This window comes from Budorcas taxicolor, chromosome X, assembly GCF_023091745.1.
Source record: "Budorcas taxicolor isolate Tak-1 chromosome X, Takin1.1, whole genome shotgun sequence".
In the NCBI taxonomy this organism is placed as follows: domain Eukaryota; kingdom Metazoa; phylum Chordata; class Mammalia; order Artiodactyla; family Bovidae; genus Budorcas; species Budorcas taxicolor.
In genome coordinates, this window is record NC_068935.1 from 54244049 (window position 1) to 54261522 (window position 17474).

Consider the following 17474-nt stretch of genomic DNA (forward strand, 5'->3'; position numbering starts at 1 on the left):
TTTTAATTTCATGTGAATGAAACAGTGTTGAACCTTACCATATCTTGGCATACACATATGATGATAAATGCTAATGTTTGTTGAATTGTTATTTGTATTCAACTGAATCCAATGTGAGCTTATTTATAGATCTGTACACTCAATTGTAGGTTCTTTTCTACTGACAGGGAAAAAAAAACTGTTTTAGATGCTATTCATCACAAAAATTTTCATTTAGCTTCTTTGTGAAGGATATATTACCTACATAAATCTGAATCATTGCTTTCATAATTCTCCAAGATGGAGATTTGATAGGAAGTTAATTTTAAGTGGAAAAATATCTAAATTATTTTAAGACTAGAAATATCTCCTTGCTTCTAATAATTGAAAGTGTTTTTCAAAATTCAGTAATATATTTATTTACAATATTTGTTATAGGTTACTGCAGAACAGAAATTTTTCTTAAAACCTGGTTGAAGCCACCTAATGATATATTGTATGTATTGAGGATATTTGAGGTGGAGGGGTTTTAGGGTCGCACAGTCTGAAGTGAGGAGAAATGAACGTTTGATAGCTAATTTGACGATTGCTATTTAGTGTTAAGATTTCCTTGAAATATTTACTCATGATCACACTTTACAAGAAATATTCTTCCTGTTGACAAATAGGTTTCCAAAATGTAGTTGTTAACAGTTTATGAAGACTCAAAGGGATTTTATATTGCTATTTGTCTTGATTTGCACCAGGATAATGTAATTAGCCACCACATCATAGCCAGAATTTTCTGTGGGGCAAAGGGAAACACAGGAACTGCTCTAGAGTACTTTTTAAATAATGATAATTTGGAGAACAATACCTGCATACAGATTGCCTGAATTCCAGTTTGGCTCTGCCATCCACTGCTAGTGTGATCTTGTGTAAATATGAGAAAATGTAAAACCTCTATGCAATTTCCTATTCAATAAGATTCTTGGAGGATTAAATAAATATATTAGAATATTTATAAAGGTGAAACATAGTAAGCCCTTTAATAGTATTACTATTAAATAAGGGCAAGCTGTACATATGAGAAAATACATAGTCCAAAAGAATTGCATCATTAAAGTTGAAGAAAATAAGTGAACTGAAGATAAAATTCCAAAAGTTAAAAATACTAAAAGGACAAAAGGAACCATGAGAGATGAATTGTTAAACATAACATAAATTATTGGATTGAAAATATAGATTAAAAGTGTTCCAAACATTGTCACATTGAAAAGAATCAAAATGGACAATTTGGTTAAATCTAATTATTAATTAGAGAAGAGATAAGATATGCTGTCAGAAATTTGGAAGGTAACACAATTATTCATAATGATGGAGATAATTGATGATGAAAAATCGCTATCCCATCATTTGCCTCTGAAAAATGTAGGTTTTTGGAGACCAAAACCACATAAAAAGACTGAGTCATGCAGCTAAAATATGGTTGCTTGTATTTCCCTGAGAAGAAGGTGGTGTGAACAGCTAGCTGACACTTCAGTCAGTGAAGAAGATGACAAGAGGTGAGGAAGTAGGAAGATGGTCAGGTCCTGGGGATGTTGTTGTAGTCCTTAGAATGTGACAATATTTGGAATAGAAACGTTGAATTGGCAAGTTTGACAAATTTTTGCTTCCTAACTTATTCTGATGTATTTCTTCCATTAATTCTGAAAAAAAAAAAAATTACTACTTTTAAAAATGCCAGCCTGGGCCAACTAGATTAAGTGAAACAAAGAAACAGCTTTGGGCCAGAGATTGAATATCACACTTCTCAAAAGTGGATATGATGGCAGCTTTAAGGAATTCTGAAGGTTTAGATGGATCATAGAAAAAGCAAGAGAGTTTTAGTTGGATCATAGAAAAAGCAAGAGAGTTCCAGAAAAACATCTACTTCTGCTTTACTGACTATGCAGATCACAATGAACAGTGGAAATTTCTTCAAGAGATGGGAGTACCAGACCACCTGACCTGCCTTCTGATACATCGGTATGCAGGTCAAGAAGCAATAATTAGAATTAGACATGGAAGAACAGACTGATTCCAAATTGGGAAAGGAGTATGTCAAGGCTGTATATTGTCACACTGCTTATTTAACTTATATGCAGAGTACATCATGTGAAATGCAACGCTGGATGAAGCACAAGCTAGAATCAAGATTGCTGGGAGAAACATCAATAACCTCAGATATGCAGATGATACCCCCCTTATGGTAGAAAGTGAAGAAGAACTAAAGAGACTCTTGATGAAAGTGAAAGAGGAGCGTTTACAAGGTGGCTTAAACTTCAACATTCAGGAAGCTAAGATCATGGCATCACTTTATGGCAAATAGATGGGGAAATAGTGGAAACAGTGACAGTCTTTATTATTTTGGGTTCCAAAATCACTGCAGATGGTGACTGAAGCCATGAAATTAAGAGACTCTTTGTCCTTGGAAGAAAAGCTCTGAGCAACCTAGACAGTATATTAAAAAGCAGAAATGTGACTTTGTTGACAAAGGTCCATCTAGTCAAACCTATGGCTTTTCCAGTAGTCATGAATGGATGTGACAGTTGGACCATAAAGAAAGCTGAGCTCTGAAGAATTGATACTTTTGAACTGTGGTGTTGGAGAAGACTCTTGAGAGTCCCTTGGACTGCAAGGAGATCCAACCAGTCCATCCTAAAGGAAATCAGTCCTGAGTATTCATTGGAAGGACTGATGCTGAAGCTGAAACTCCAATACTTTTGCCACCTGATGCAAAGAACTGACTCATTGCAAAATACCCTGATTCTGGGAAAGATTGAAGGCAGGAGGAGAAGGGGATGACAGAAATTGAGATGGTTGGATGGCATCACTGACTGGATGGACATATGTTTGAGCAAGCTCTGGGAGTTGTTGATGGACAGGGAAATCTGGCATGCTGCAGTCCATGGGGTCACAAAGAATCAGACTCCACTGAGCAACTGAACTGAAAGTTTTAGGTGAAATTCAGGGGGCCTTGAAGAACCTGGTTTCCTTTTAGTTGCAAAGTTACTTGATAGTCATTTCTGTAGTATAATTGTTTCCAGCACCCCAAAGAGTACTTGCCACCTGATAAGGACTGAATGCATGCATGGTGAATGAGGGAGGCCACTTTTATATAGGCAGATCAGTGGTTACCACCTTATCTTGATGGTAGAGATAACAAAATTATGACAGAAGTGTGGAAAATGTGTCTCCAGGTTACTGTTGCTTTTTACAGCAACAAAGCTGCACTACTCAGATGATTAAATAGGCCTGATCTCAGCATGCACTAGTTTTTTTGCCTTTGATTCTTTCTGTGCACATAGGTGCAGATAGAATCATCAGTAAATGAATCAAAATTGATGTACTAAACACATTCTATCAGAGAAGACTCCAGTCCAAGCAACTAATGTCAAGTGCCATCCTCCTGGAATGTTCCAGACAGTAATAATGACAGCAGTAATAGCTCTCAGATACTAATGTATCTGCCAGTATCCAAAGTAGCAGTTTCAAGCTAAATGTGACACTGAAGGACTTTTCAGGCCATACAGATGTTTCCACTAATAGCACACAGGTACACATTCATTCTTCCCTAGTGGCTCAAATGATAAAGCGTCTGCCTACAATGTGGGAGATCTGGGGTCAATCCCTGGGCCAGGAAGATCTCCTGGAGAAGTAAATGGCAACTCACTCCAGTATTCTTGTCTGGAAAATCCCATGGATGGAGGAACCTGGTAGGCTGCAGTCCATGGGATCTCAAAGAGTTGGACATGACTGAGCAACTTCATTTTCTTTCTTTCTTTTACATGTTCATTCAGAACTGTAACCTTGCCTATCACCAAGATTACCTAGCATGCTGCTGCTGCTAAGTCACTAAGTCATGTCCGACTCTGTGTGACCCCATAGACGGCAGCCCACCAGGCTCCCCCATCCTTGGGATTCTCCAGGCACGAATACTGGAGAGGTTTGCCATTTCCTTCTCCAATGCATAAAAGTGAAAAGTGAAAGTGAAGTCGCTCAGTCGTGTCTGACCCTCAGCAATCCAGTGGACTGCAGCCTTCCAGGTTCCTCTGTCCATGGGATTTTCCAGGCAAGAGTACTGGAGTGGGGTGCTATTGCCTTCACCAAGTTATCTAGCATGATTTCCTGCCCCCCCCAAATTGTTTATAGGTGATAAAAATATGCAGTAAGCATCTACTGCTGTGTGATGAGGTAGAATCAATCTCCCACAAAAGATATATAACAAGGTACAATCTAACCATCACAAACAGTAAGGGTAGGAATGCTGAAGAGCCCAATTATGAAGACCATGCTTACAGGGCCTACCTAAGACTGAAGTTTTAGTAGGAGAATAGAGAACTCTCTCTCCATACTGCTAACCTACCAATGAATAAGAAATAAAAGCATTTGGCACTAGGCAACTGGCAAAATCATGAGACTCTCTGTATGGAGCAGACATATAGGGACAATCAAAAACTAAGAATAGCAAACCAGCATTGTGAAAAACTTCAGCAACTCCAAGCACTCAATCTCAGCACAAGCTGATGTGGAGAAAGTTGAACCCTTGTATACCGTTGGTGAGACTATAAATTGGTGCGGCCACTATGGAAAACAATAGGGAGGTTTTGCAAAAAAAAGAGAAAAAAAGTGGAATTTGGCATATATTCCAGCAATTTTATTTCAGGCTATATACACAAAAGGATCTATAAGCAGGAATCTTGAAGACACATTTGAATACCCATGCTCATAGCAGCAGTATTCACAATAGGCAAATGATAGAAGTAACTCAAGTTTTTATTAATAGGTGAATTGATTAAAAAAAAGATATAGTCTGCACATAAAATGTGATATTATAGCCATAAAAAAGAAGGGAATTGTGACTCATTGTTACAGCATTGGTGAACCTTAAGAACATTATGCCAAATGAATAAACCAGTTATAAAAAGACATATTGTATGATTCCATTTATATGAGGTACCTAGAGCTGTATAGTCAAAGCTATGATTTTTCCAGTAGTCATGGATGGTTGTGAGAGCTGGACCATAAAGAAGGATCAGTGCTGAAGAAGTGATGCTTTCGAATTGTGGTGCTGAATAAGATTCTATTTTTTCTATTTATTTAGTTTTATTGAAGAATAATTGATTTACAGAATTTTGTTATTTTCTGTCAAACCTCAACATGAATCAGCCATAGGTATATATATATTCCTTCCCTTTTGAAACTCCCTCCCTATGATTTTTCCAGTAGTCATGTATGGATGTGAGGGTTGGACTGTGAAGAAGGCTGAGCGCCAAAGAATTGATTCTTTTGAACTGTGGTGTTGGAGAAGACTCTTGAGAGTCCCTTGGACTATGAGGAGATCCAACCAGTCCATTCTGAAGGAGATCAGCCCTGGGATTTCTTTGGAAGGAATGATGCTAAAGCTGAACCTCCAGTAATTTGGGCACCTCATGAGAAGAGTTGACTCATTGGAAAAGACTCTGATGCTGGGAGGGATTGGGGGCAGGAGGAGAAGGGGATGATAGAGGATGAGATGGCTGGATAGCATCACCGACTTGATGGACGTGAGTCTGAGTGAACTCCGGGAGTTGGTGATGGAGGGAGGGAAGGAGGGATGGATGGGATGGAGGGAGGCCTGGCGTGCTGCGATTCATGGGGTCACAAAGAGTCGGACACAACTGAGCGACTGAACTGAACTGAACCCATCTCCCTCCCCATCCCACCACTGTAGGTTGATACACAGCCCCTGTTTGAGTTTCCTGAGCCATACAGCAAATTCCCACTGGCCCTCTATTTTACATATGGTAATGTAAGTTTCCATGTTACTCTTTCCCTACATCTCACCCTCTCCTCCCTTCTCCCTATGTCCATAAGTCTACTCTATATGCTTGTTCCTCCATTGCTGCCCTGTAAATAGATTCTTCAGGGATATTTTTCTAGATTCCATATATGTGTGTTAAAATACGATATTTTAAAAAATTTTATTTTTTAATTTATTTACAATATTGTATTGGTTTTACTATACATTGACATGAATCAGCCATGGGTGTACATGTGTTCCTGAACCCACCTCCCACCTCCCTCCCCATCCCATTCCTCTGGGTCATCCCAGTGCATCAGCCCTGATCACCCTGTATCATGCATTGAACCTGGACGGGTGATTTGTTCACATGTGATAATTTACATGTTTCAATGCCATTCTCCCATATCATCCCACCCTCGCCCTCTCCCACAGAGTCCAAAAGACTGTTCTATACATTTGTGTCTCTTTTGCTATCTAGCATACATGGTTATTGTTACCATCTTTCTAAATTACATATATATGCATTAGTATACTGTATTGGTGTTTTTCTTTCTGGCTTACTTCACTCTGTATAATAGGCTCCAGTTTCATCCACTTCATTAGAACTGATTCAAATGTATTCTTTTTAATGGCTGAGTAATACTCCATTGTGTATATGTACCACAGCTTTCATATCCATTCATCTGCTGATGGACATCTAGGTTGTTTCCATGTCGTGGCTATTATAAAGAGTGCTGTGATGAACATTGGGTACATGTGTCTCTTTCAATTCTAGTTTCCTCGGTGTGTATGCCCAGCAGTGGGATTCTTAGGTCATATGGCAGTTCTATTTCTAGTTTTTTAAGGAATCTCCACACTGTTCTCCAAAGTGGCTGTACTAGTTCACGTTCCCACCAACAATGTAAGAGGGTTCCCTTTTGTGCACACCCTCTCCAGCATTTATTGCTTGTAGACTTTTGGATAGCAGCCATTCTGACTGGCATGAAATGGCACCTCATTGGGGAGTGTCAGGCTGCAATGGCAAAGGAAGGGTCAAGAGGAGCCACCCCGCATCTGAGGCCAGGGGTGACACTTGTGAGGAGCCTCCCCAAGCCCAAGGCCATGGGTGGCGGCTGGGAGGAGCAACCCCACCTCCAAGGAGCCGTGACTGCACGGGCACAAGAGGGCCTAGAGGAGCTATCCCATGTTGAAGGTCAGGAAGGGAGGTGGTGAGGAGACACCCCTCATCCAAGGTAAGGAGCAGGGGCTGCACTTTGCTGGAGCAGCCGTGAAGAGATACCCCACGCCCAAGGTAAGAGAAACCCGGGTAGGATGGTAGGTGTTGCAAGAGGGCATCAGAAGGCAGACACACTGAAACCATACTCACAGAAAACTAGTCAATCTAATCATACTAGGACCATAGCATTGTCTAACTCAACGAAACCAAGCCATGCCCGTGGGCAACCCGAGACGGGCGGGTCATGGTGGAGAGGTCTGACAGAATGTGGTCCACTGGAGAAGGGAATGGCAAACCACTTCAGTATTCTTGCCTTGAGAACCCCATGAACAATATGAAAAGGCAAAATGATAGGATCCTGGAAGAGGAACTCCTCAGGTTAGTAGGTACCCAATATGCTACTGGAGATCAGTGGAGAAATAACTCCAGAAAGAATGAAGAGATGGAGGCAAAGCAAAAACATTACCCAGATGTGGATGTGACTGGTGATAGAAGCAAGGTCCGATGCTGTAAAGAACAATATTTAATAGGAACCTGGAATGTCAGGTCCATGAATCAAGGCAAATTGGAAGTGGTCAAACAAGAGATGGCAAGACTGAACATCGACATTCTAGGAATCAGCAAACTAAAACGGACTGGAACGGGTGAATTTAACTCAGATGACCATTATATCTACTACTGCAGGCAGAAATCCCTCAGAAGAAATGGAGTAGCCATCATGGACAACAAAAGATTCTGAAATGCAGTGCTTGGATGCAACCTCAAAAACAACAGAATGATCTCTGTTTGTTTCCAAGCCAAACCATTCAATATCACGGTTATCCAAGTCTATGTCCCAACCCAGTAATGCTTAAGAAGCTGAAGTTGAATGGTTCTATGAAGAACTACAAGACCTTTTAGAACTAACACCCAAAAAAGATGTCCTTTTCATTATAGGGGACTGGAATGCAAAAGTAGGAAGTCAAGAAACACCTGGAGTAACAGGCAAATTTGGCCTTGGAATGCGGAATGAAGCAGGGCAAAGACTAATAGAGTTTTGCCAAGAAAATGCACTGGTCATAGCAAACACCCTCTTCCAACAACACAAGAGAAGACTCTACACATGGACATCACCAGATGGTCAACATCAAGATCAGATTAATTATATTCTTTGCAGCCAAAGATGGAGAAGCTCTATACAGTCAACAAAAACAAGACCAGGAGTTGACTGTGGCTCAGATCATGAAGTCCATATACCAAATTCAGACTGAAATTGAAGAAAGTAGGGAAAACCACTAGACCATTCAGGTATGACCTAAATCAAATCGCTTATGATTATACAGTGGAAGTGAGAAATAGATTTAAGGGCCTAGATCTGATAGATAGAGTGCCTGATGAACTATGGAATGAGGTTCGTGACATTGTACAGGTGACAGGGATCAAGACCATCCCCATGGAAAAGAAATGCAACAAAGCAAAATGGCTGTCTGGGAGGCCTTACAAATAGCTGTGAAAAGAAGAGAAGTGAAAAGGAAAGGAGAAAAGGAAAGATAAAAACATCTGAATGCAGGGTTCCAAAGAATAGCAAGAAGAGATAAGAAACCTTCTTCAGTGATCAATGCAAAGAAATAGAGGAAAACAACAGAATGGGAAAGACTAGAGATCTCTTCAATAAAATTAGAGATACAAAGGGAACATTTCATGCAAAGATGGGCTCGATAAAGGGCAAAAATGGTATGGATCTAACAGAAGCAGAAGATATTAAGAAGAGAATGCAAGAACACACAAAAGAAGTGTACAAAAAAGAGCTTCATGACTCAGATAATCATGATGGTGTAATCACTCATCTAGAGCCAGACATCCTGGAATGTGAAGTCAAGTGGGCCTTAGAAAGCATCACTATGAACAAAGCTAGTGTGAGTGATGTTATTCCAGTAGAGCTGTTTCAAATCCTGAAAGATGATGCTGTGAAAGTGCTGCACTCAATATGCCAGCAAATTTGGAAAACTCAGCAGTGGCCACAGGACAGGACAAGGTCAGTTTTCATTCCAATCCCAAAGAAAGGCAATGTCAAAGAATGCTCAAACTACCGCACAATTGCACTCATCTCACATGCTAGTAAAGTAATGCTCAAAATTCTCCAAGCCAGGCTTCAGCAATACGTGAACTGTGAACTTTCTGATGTTCAAGCTGGTTTTAGAAAAGGCAGAGGAACCAGAGATCAAATTGCCAACATCCGCTGGATCATGGAAAAAGCAAGAGAGTTCCAGAAAAACATCCATTTCTACTTTATTGACTATGCCAAAGCCTTTGACTGTGTGGATCACAATAAACTGTGGAAAATTCTGAGAGAGATCGGAATACCAGACCAACTGACCTGCCTCTTGAGAAATCTGTATGCAGGTCAGGAAGCAACAGTTAGAACTGGACATGGAACAACAGACTGCTTCCAAATAGGAAAAGGAGTACGTCAAGGCTGTGTATTGTACCCTGCTTATTTAACTTATATGCAGAGTACATCATGAGACACACTGGACTGGAAGAAACACAAGCTGGAATCAAGATTGCTGGGAGAAATATCAATAACCTCAGATATGCAGATGACACCACCCTTATGGCAGAAAGTGAAGATGAACTAAAAAGCCTCTTGATGAAAGTGAAAGAGGAGAGTGAAAAAGTAGGCTTAAAGCTCAACATTCAGAAAACGAAGATCATGACATTGGGTCCCATCACTTCATGGGAAATAGATGGGCAAACAGTGGAAACAGTGTCAGACTTTATTTTGGGGGGATTCCAAAATCACTGGAGATGGTGACTGCAGCCATGAAATTAAAAGATGCTTACTCCTTGGAAGAAACATTATGACCAACCTAGATAGCATATTCAAAAGCAGAGGCATTACTTTGCCAACTAAGGTCCGTCTAGTCAAGACTATGATTTTTCCTGTGGTCATGTATGGATGTGAGAGTTGGACTGTGAAGAAGGCTGAGCTCTGAAGTATTGATGCTTTTGAACTGTTTTGTTGGAGAAGATTCTTGAGAACCCCTTGGACTGCCAGGAGATCCAATCAATCCATTCTGAAGGAGATCAGCCCTGGGATTTCTTTGGAAGGAATGATGCTAAAGGTGAAACTCCAGTGCTTTGGCCACCTCATGCGAAGAGTTGACTCATTGGAAAAGACTCTGATGCTGGGAGGGATTGGGGGCAGGAGGAGAAGGGGACGACAGAGGATGAGATGGCTGGATGATATCACTGACTCGATGGATGTGAATCTGAGTGAACTCTGGGAGTTGGTGATGGACAGGGAGGCTCTGCGTGCTGCGATTCATGGGGTCGCAAAGAGTCGGACACGACTGAGTGACTGAACTGAACTGAATATACAAATACAGGTAATTTCTGTGTATTGATTTTGTATCCTGCACCTTTGCTAAATTCATTGATTAGCTCTAGTAATTTTCTGATGCTATCTTTAGGGTTTCTCAGTACAGTATCATGTCATCTGCAAACACTGAGCTTCACTTATTTTCCAATCTGTATTCCTTTTTATTCTTTTTCTTCTCTGACTGCTATAGCTAGGACTTCCAGAATTATGTTGAATAATAGAGGTGAAAGTGGAGACCCTTGTCTTGTTCCTGGTCTTAGGAGGAATGCTTTCAGTTTTTCATTATTGGGAATAATGTTTGCTGTAGGCTTATAATATATGGTCTTTACTATGTTGAGGTAGGTTCCTTCTATGCCCATTTTTGGAAGAGTTTTAATAATAAATGGGTGCTGAATTTTGTCAAAGGCTTCTTCTGCATCTATTGAGATGATCATATGGTTTTAATCTTTTGATTTGTTAATATGCTGTATCACATTGATTGATTTGAGAATATTGAAGAATCCTTGCATCCCTGGAATAAAGCCAACTTGATCATGACTGAGCAACTGAACTGAACTGATAACAGAGGGGGATAAAAGGAAAAAAAAGTCCAAAAGCATCTACAGTACAAGTTTAAACATAAGAATAATAAATGTTTTTCTTGAGTCACTGCTGTTAGAGTCATTTCTCTCACTGGGAGTCACAGTCTACCTCACCTCCTTAGGATACTTTCAACACTGTGCTGATTTCTGGACCTGCTGTGGGGGCAGCTCAGATTCTAATCTGGTCCTACTCCTGTGTATTCTTGCCTACAGTGTCCACAGGTATCAGATCTAGTGCATTTTCTTTTGTGAGTGCTTTCAGTGTCCTTTTATATATTCCATAGACAGAGTCTGGGATTTAATCTACAGGTTATACAGCTGGTGGGAAGGTTTCAGGTCTTCTTCCTTAGCCACACTGCCCCTGGGTTTCAACTGTGGTTTTATTTCCACCTCTGCGTGTGGGTTGTCCATGGGGGACTGCTTCTGAAGCTTCCCTGGAGGATTTGAGTTTGCCCTTGTGAGGGCGGGGCATGGAGGTGGTACAGCTGTTTGGGTCACAGGAGTTCTGGCAGCACCAAGTACTCAGGGGAGTTGGTGGCTAGAGCAGCAGGAAATATAGTGCTCTAGAAGGGTATGGCAATCAGTATTGGCCAATACGCTCCAGTATTCTTGCCTGGAGAAACCCCCTCCCAGAAAGAGAAGCCTGGCAGGCTACAGTGTACAGGGTTGCAAAGAGTCAGACATGACCAAAGTGACCCTGTGTGCATAGATGCAAGAAATTTTTTTTGCCTGTGGCATCTCTGCCCAGTGAGAGTTGAGCATAAAGGTAGCAGAGCTGCTTGGCTTACGGGGACCCTGGCAGTGCCAAGTGTGCTGGGACACAGACTGCCTCTGCCGCAGGAGTTTTGGACCTATCAGAGTTTTGTTTCGAGGCTCTTGCAGCTGGCTATCAGAAGGCCTCTTTGGCCAGTCTTTCTCTGTAGTTCTGCCTGTTCAGGCACCTAGAGGGCTCCCGTGCCTGGGGTCCTTCTCTGTTGTTCTGTGCATCAGGCATATAGAAGAGCCCCCTTGGCTGGGGTCCTACTCTGTAGATTGGCACATCAGGCACTTAAAGGGGCACCCTGAGTGGGTTCTTACTCTGTAGTTCGGTGAGTCAGGTGCCTGACAGGCCAGCCTCCCTATTTTTCAGCTCCCGATGCTAGTGGGGAGAGACAGGCTATGGTGATGGCTGTACCCCCTATGCATGACTCAGTAGTATCACCTTACTTCCCTGGCTGTCTGGCCTTCCTCCACAGGCATTTCCAACCACAATCCCCTTACTCACATCCCCTCGATCTGTCTGTCCACAGTCAGTGGCAACCCTTACCCTGAGATTGCTACACAATACCTAAACTCCAGCTCCCAGCAGCTGCACCTTCCAGGGGACCTGTGTCCCAGTCCGCTGTATGTATGGCTGCACCAAGGACTGTCTGATTCTCATTCCATTTAGGCTGCCATAGATCAGCTGTTTCACTCTCAGCCTTAAATGCTTCTCCTCTGACTCAGACAATTGCCCTAGTGAGGGGATCAGACCCCTGCTTCAGTTCCCTCACCTGCCAAGTGCAGGTCCAGTCTTACTAACACTCCTGTGTTTCCCCCTAGTTCCTTTGTCCTGCCGAGTTTTGCATGGTTCTGTATATTCTTTTCTGCTCATCAGATACTCCTGTCTGCCCTCAGCTGGTGTTCTGCATGCACTTCGGTTTCTGAGGTGTATTCTTGATGTATCAGTGGAAAGAGATGTACTTCACATCCACCTATTCCTCAGCCATCTTGTTCTCTCCTGAAGAAGACTCTTGAGAGTCTGTTGGACGATCCGAGATAGAGCCAGTCAATCCTAAAGGAAATCAATTATGAATATTCATTGGAAAGACTGATGCTGAAGATCCAATACTTTGGCCACCTAATGTGAAGAGCGAACTCATTGGAAAAGACCCTGATGCTGGGAAAGATTGAGGGCAGGAGGAGAAGGGAGCAATGGAATGAGATGGTTGAATGGCATCATGGACTCAATGGACATGAGACTGTGCTAACTCCAGACAATAGTGAAGGACAGGGAAGCCTGGCATGCTGCAGTCTATGGGGTCACAATAAGTTGGAAACAATTTTGCAACTAAACAATAACAACCTAGAGTTGTTAAATTCATAGAAACAGAAAGTTGAATGGAGAAATGGAGGAAAGGGGACTAAGGAGTTGTTGCTTAATGGGTACAATTTCAGTTTTCCTAGGTGAAAACAGTTTTGAGATTTCTTATGTAAATGGATTTAATATTACTGAAATGCATGCTTTAAAATGGTTAAGATGATGAATTTTGTTATGTGTATTTTATCACAATTAAAAATAAAAAGTAGGAATAACTATATTAGTATTTAAAGTAGATTTCATAGCAATAAAAATTACTAAGAGCAAAGAGGGACGTTACATGATTATTAAAGTATCAATCCACCACAGATATAACTGAATGTGTATCAAGCAAACAACAGAGTTTCCAAATACATATAAAGGAAAGACTGACAAGAGTTGAAAGAGGACATTGACCTAGCCACAGTTATACTTGGACTTCAAACACCTAACACTCAGCAAATGATAGAACTACTAGGCAGAAAATCAGCAAAGAGAATGACTGAAAAATACAAAGAGCAACAGGATCTAATTTATATATATATATAAAACACTCCTCTCAATAACAACAAAGTACACACTCGTTTCAAGAGTCTGCAGAACACATACCATGATAGTCTCTATGCTGGGCCATAAAATGAGCCTCAACAACTTGAAGACAATGAAATCTTATATAATATATTTTAAGAGCATAATGTAATCAAACTAGAATTCTGTAAACATGAAAGACAACAGGAAAATATTTAAACAATTGGCAATTAAGTATGTTTCTAATTAACCCATAGGTTAAGGACAAAATCTCAAAGGAAAACTTTTAAGAAAGTCATTGAACTGAATGAAAATGAAAGACATATCAAAATATATGGAATGCAACTAAAGTAGCACTGAGAAATCTATCACATTAAATGCTTACATTAGAAAAAAGGAAAGGCCTTGAATCAGAGACCTAGATTCTTACCTAAAGAATATAGGGGAAAGAGAAAAAACCCAAAGTGAGTGGAGGGAAATTAATAAAGAGAAGAAATCAATGAAATTGAAAGGAAGAATTTTTTTTTTCTTGTTGACTTTCTCTATTTCCTCCCCCGAAAACAATAAAATTGATAAACCTTTGGAAAGACTGAAAAGAGAAACTTAGAGATGACAATGATGGATATCAGGGATAAAACAGGGTATGTCACCACATATCCTACAGTCATTAAATGGATAATAGGTAGATGCTGTTATTAACTAGTAAACTTGAAAAATTAGAAGAAATGAATCAGTCCTTTGAAATAATCCCAAATTACCATAGCCCCTGCCCCAACCAGGTTATACAGGCAATATAATTAGTCCTATAACCAATAAACAGATTGAATTTGTAGTTTATGTCCTGAAATATGCCCATGCCCACATGATTTCACTGGAAAACTCTACCAAATACTTAAAGAAGAGTAGATGTCAATTTACAATTTCTATCACAGAATCAAAGAGGATGAGAAAATTTCTTATCTCATTTTATGAAGCCAGTATTACTCTGATAATAAAACTACAAAGAATGCAAGAATAAAGTGGAAGGAGTCTCTCTACCTCGTATTATGGTTTACCATATAGTCACAATACTGAAGGTAGCATGGTGTTTGCTGAGGGATGGAGACATATATTAATGGAATAGAATAAAGAACCCAGAAATAGACTCAAAACAATATTCTTAACTATTTTTGATAAAAAGGAAAATGGAGGAAGAGTAGCCTTTTTAAACAGATTTTCCTGTAGTGATTGGACATCTATAGTTAATTTTTTTTTAAAGAACCTTAGCCCGAATCTTATACCTTAAAAAAAAATCATGGATTAAATGTAAAACTCTATAATTTTAGAGATGTTCAGTACCTAAGACCAAGTGAAAGTCCTTAGACACCAAAAGCATCATATATATAACTTTTACTCTGTGAAACATGCTGTAATGATGATGAAACATAAGCTACAGATTGGGAAAAATATAAATAACATTATATGACAAAGGACTTGTCTACATCCCCATAGATGGTGACCCTCCAGGTTCCTCTGTCCATGGAATTCTCCAGGCAAGAATACTAGAGTCGGTTGCCATTCCATTCTCCAAGGGATCCTCCTGACCCTGGGGTCAAACCCAGGTCTCCCACACTGCAGGCAGATTCTTTACTGTCTGAGTCACCAGGGAGGCCAAAAATGTATAATGGACTCTTGACATTCAATAGTGATAAAATTTAAAAATCCGACTAGAAAATGGACTACATCTGTGACCCACAATAAGTACATGTGGTGAACCTGTATGATTCCTTTATTCCTTGGGTTATCATTTTATTGATAAAAACATTATAGGCAGAAATCAGACAGAGAAACTCTTAAAAAGAGTATATAAACTGGAAAAGGAGGCAAAATGGCTTAAGACGGAACAGGATAACAACAACAAGGACTCACACACTAGAGAAAATTCTTTGAGAACTGGAAACCCTAAGTGTGCTATTTTGTTTGGTTGGTTTTTTTTTGTTTGTTTGTTTGTTTGTTTTAATTTCAGTTCTCATTACCAAAGACATGCAGCCCTAAGGATAGTCTATCTGGTTTGGACTAAGGATACTAAGGCTCTACCAGTCAGGAGAACACAAAACCACTGAAGAGAAATGGAGGCCCTAAACAAGACTGGACTAGGAGAAAATAGGCTAACTTCCAACTCTCACTGATAACAGTGACTAAAGAAAGGTATTAAGTGAATCTGAAAGGTGATTTCTCTTGGCCTTTGTTTTTACTTTCCAAGGAGCTGGATTCAGAGTATGTTTATTGGAACAAGGTCAGCCATGCTGATAAAGAGGTTCATTATCCCCACATTTTCAATCAGGTGCTCCCTCAAGACCTCCATATACTGGCCTGGGCCCCTGTAGAACTCAGCTTCAGTGTGATGTTCAGCTATCATGAGTGGACCTATTGCCATTTTCCCATTGTGCTGACTTAGATATTATAAACATCAAAAGTATGATGACACATAAGACTTCAGGAACTTATGTAAATGGATGTAGCCAACTGAGTGATTTTCACTGGACTATTCTTTCTGCTCAAGTACAGCTAGTAGTCCAGCGCCTGAGTGAAGGGAGAGGGCAAGAACTTTTCTAATATATCAACTTGAAATTATAGGCCAGGTGTTCCTTTATCATCATGTCTGTTGTATGATAGCTCTCCTTTTGCTAATTGGCCAAGAAATGGAGAAGGCAGACTATTGATGAGCTGCTGAGCATAGAAAAATATCCCTTGAAACCTCAATATGGTATGGCTGTAGAATTTTCTCTTGTCTATGAGACTTTAAGTTTCAAGATAGTCACTGGATTTTATGACTAGGAGTTTCAGGCTTTCAGTGTTACCCACCAGCAAATACTGTAGAATGTGCTAGAAGGACTGGACTCGGTTGCAGTTCCCCATGGGCAAGGACCAAAGATGGATGGAGTGATAGAATAAAGAAAAGTTAATAACTCTGTCATAATGGAGACCATTGCATTTATAGTAGAAGGAAATGCACACTATAAGCCTCTAATAGATGATCCTACATGTCAAGGATAGGACTCCCAATCCAGCATCTTGTAAGCAGGGGATGTACATGAGCATCTACATGTATTTCATGAAGAGGAAACAAAAAGCCTGAAGGGACTATAATGCCAGACTAGAGGAAGAAAATATTACTTATGAGGCCAACAAAGAGGCTCTGTGTTGATACAGAAATTAAGACAGCATTTAACCATGGAAAAACTCACCACAATCCAGGAGGCAACAACCACCTAGTTGATAAGTGGGTGTAGAAAGCAAAGTGTATATACTGTTACAAGAAGTTCTAGAAATTCAGATTATAAGCTCTTTAAAAAGCCCATAAGATTACAGTAAGAAAGGTCTTGTTGCTTAAATAAGAAACAGTTTATTCTTAAATCCCTGTCCAAAAGATTGAGATTTTTTAAAAAGCAGTTGTAAAATGGAGATGTATTTCTGTATACCTGGAAACCTGTGCTTTGTGTTCAAATTCATGAAAGTCTGATACTACCAGTGTTAAAAAAAAGTAGGCTGTAGACATGAATAAGGACTTCCCTGGTAGCTCAGATGGTAAAGCGTCTGTCTACAATGCAGGAGACCCAGGTTCAATCCCTGGGTTGGGAAGATCCCCTGGAGAAGGAAATGGCAATCCACTCCAGTACTATTGCCTGGAAAATCCCATGGACAGAGGAGCCTTGTAGGCTACAGTCCATGGGGTTGCAAAGAGTTGGACACGACTGAGCAACTTCACTCACTCACTCACTCAGACATGAATAGAAATCTGAATGAAGGCTACACAGATGGCAAAAGAGTACATAAAAAGATGTTCAACACTTACCATAAGAGAAATGCAAATGAAAACTTCAGTGAGAGGTCACTACACATGAACCAGAATGACGTAAAATATA

The 17474-nt window shown here is 40.2% G+C and overlaps 1 non-coding gene and 1 pseudogene across 1 annotated transcript; both read left to right on the forward strand.

Moving 5' to 3' along the window:
- The first annotated feature begins 11413 nt into the window (after positions 1-11413).
- On the forward strand, positions 11414-16841 carry LOC128069426 (tRNA pseudouridine(38/39) synthase-like; annotated as a pseudogene).
- Positions 16842-17118: 277 nt separating this feature from the next.
- On the forward strand, positions 17119-17190 carry TRNAC-ACA (transfer RNA cysteine (anticodon ACA)). Its single transcript has one exon. It is a non-coding gene; the product is annotated as a tRNA-Cys (tRNA).
- Positions 17191-17474: the final 284 nt, after the last annotated feature.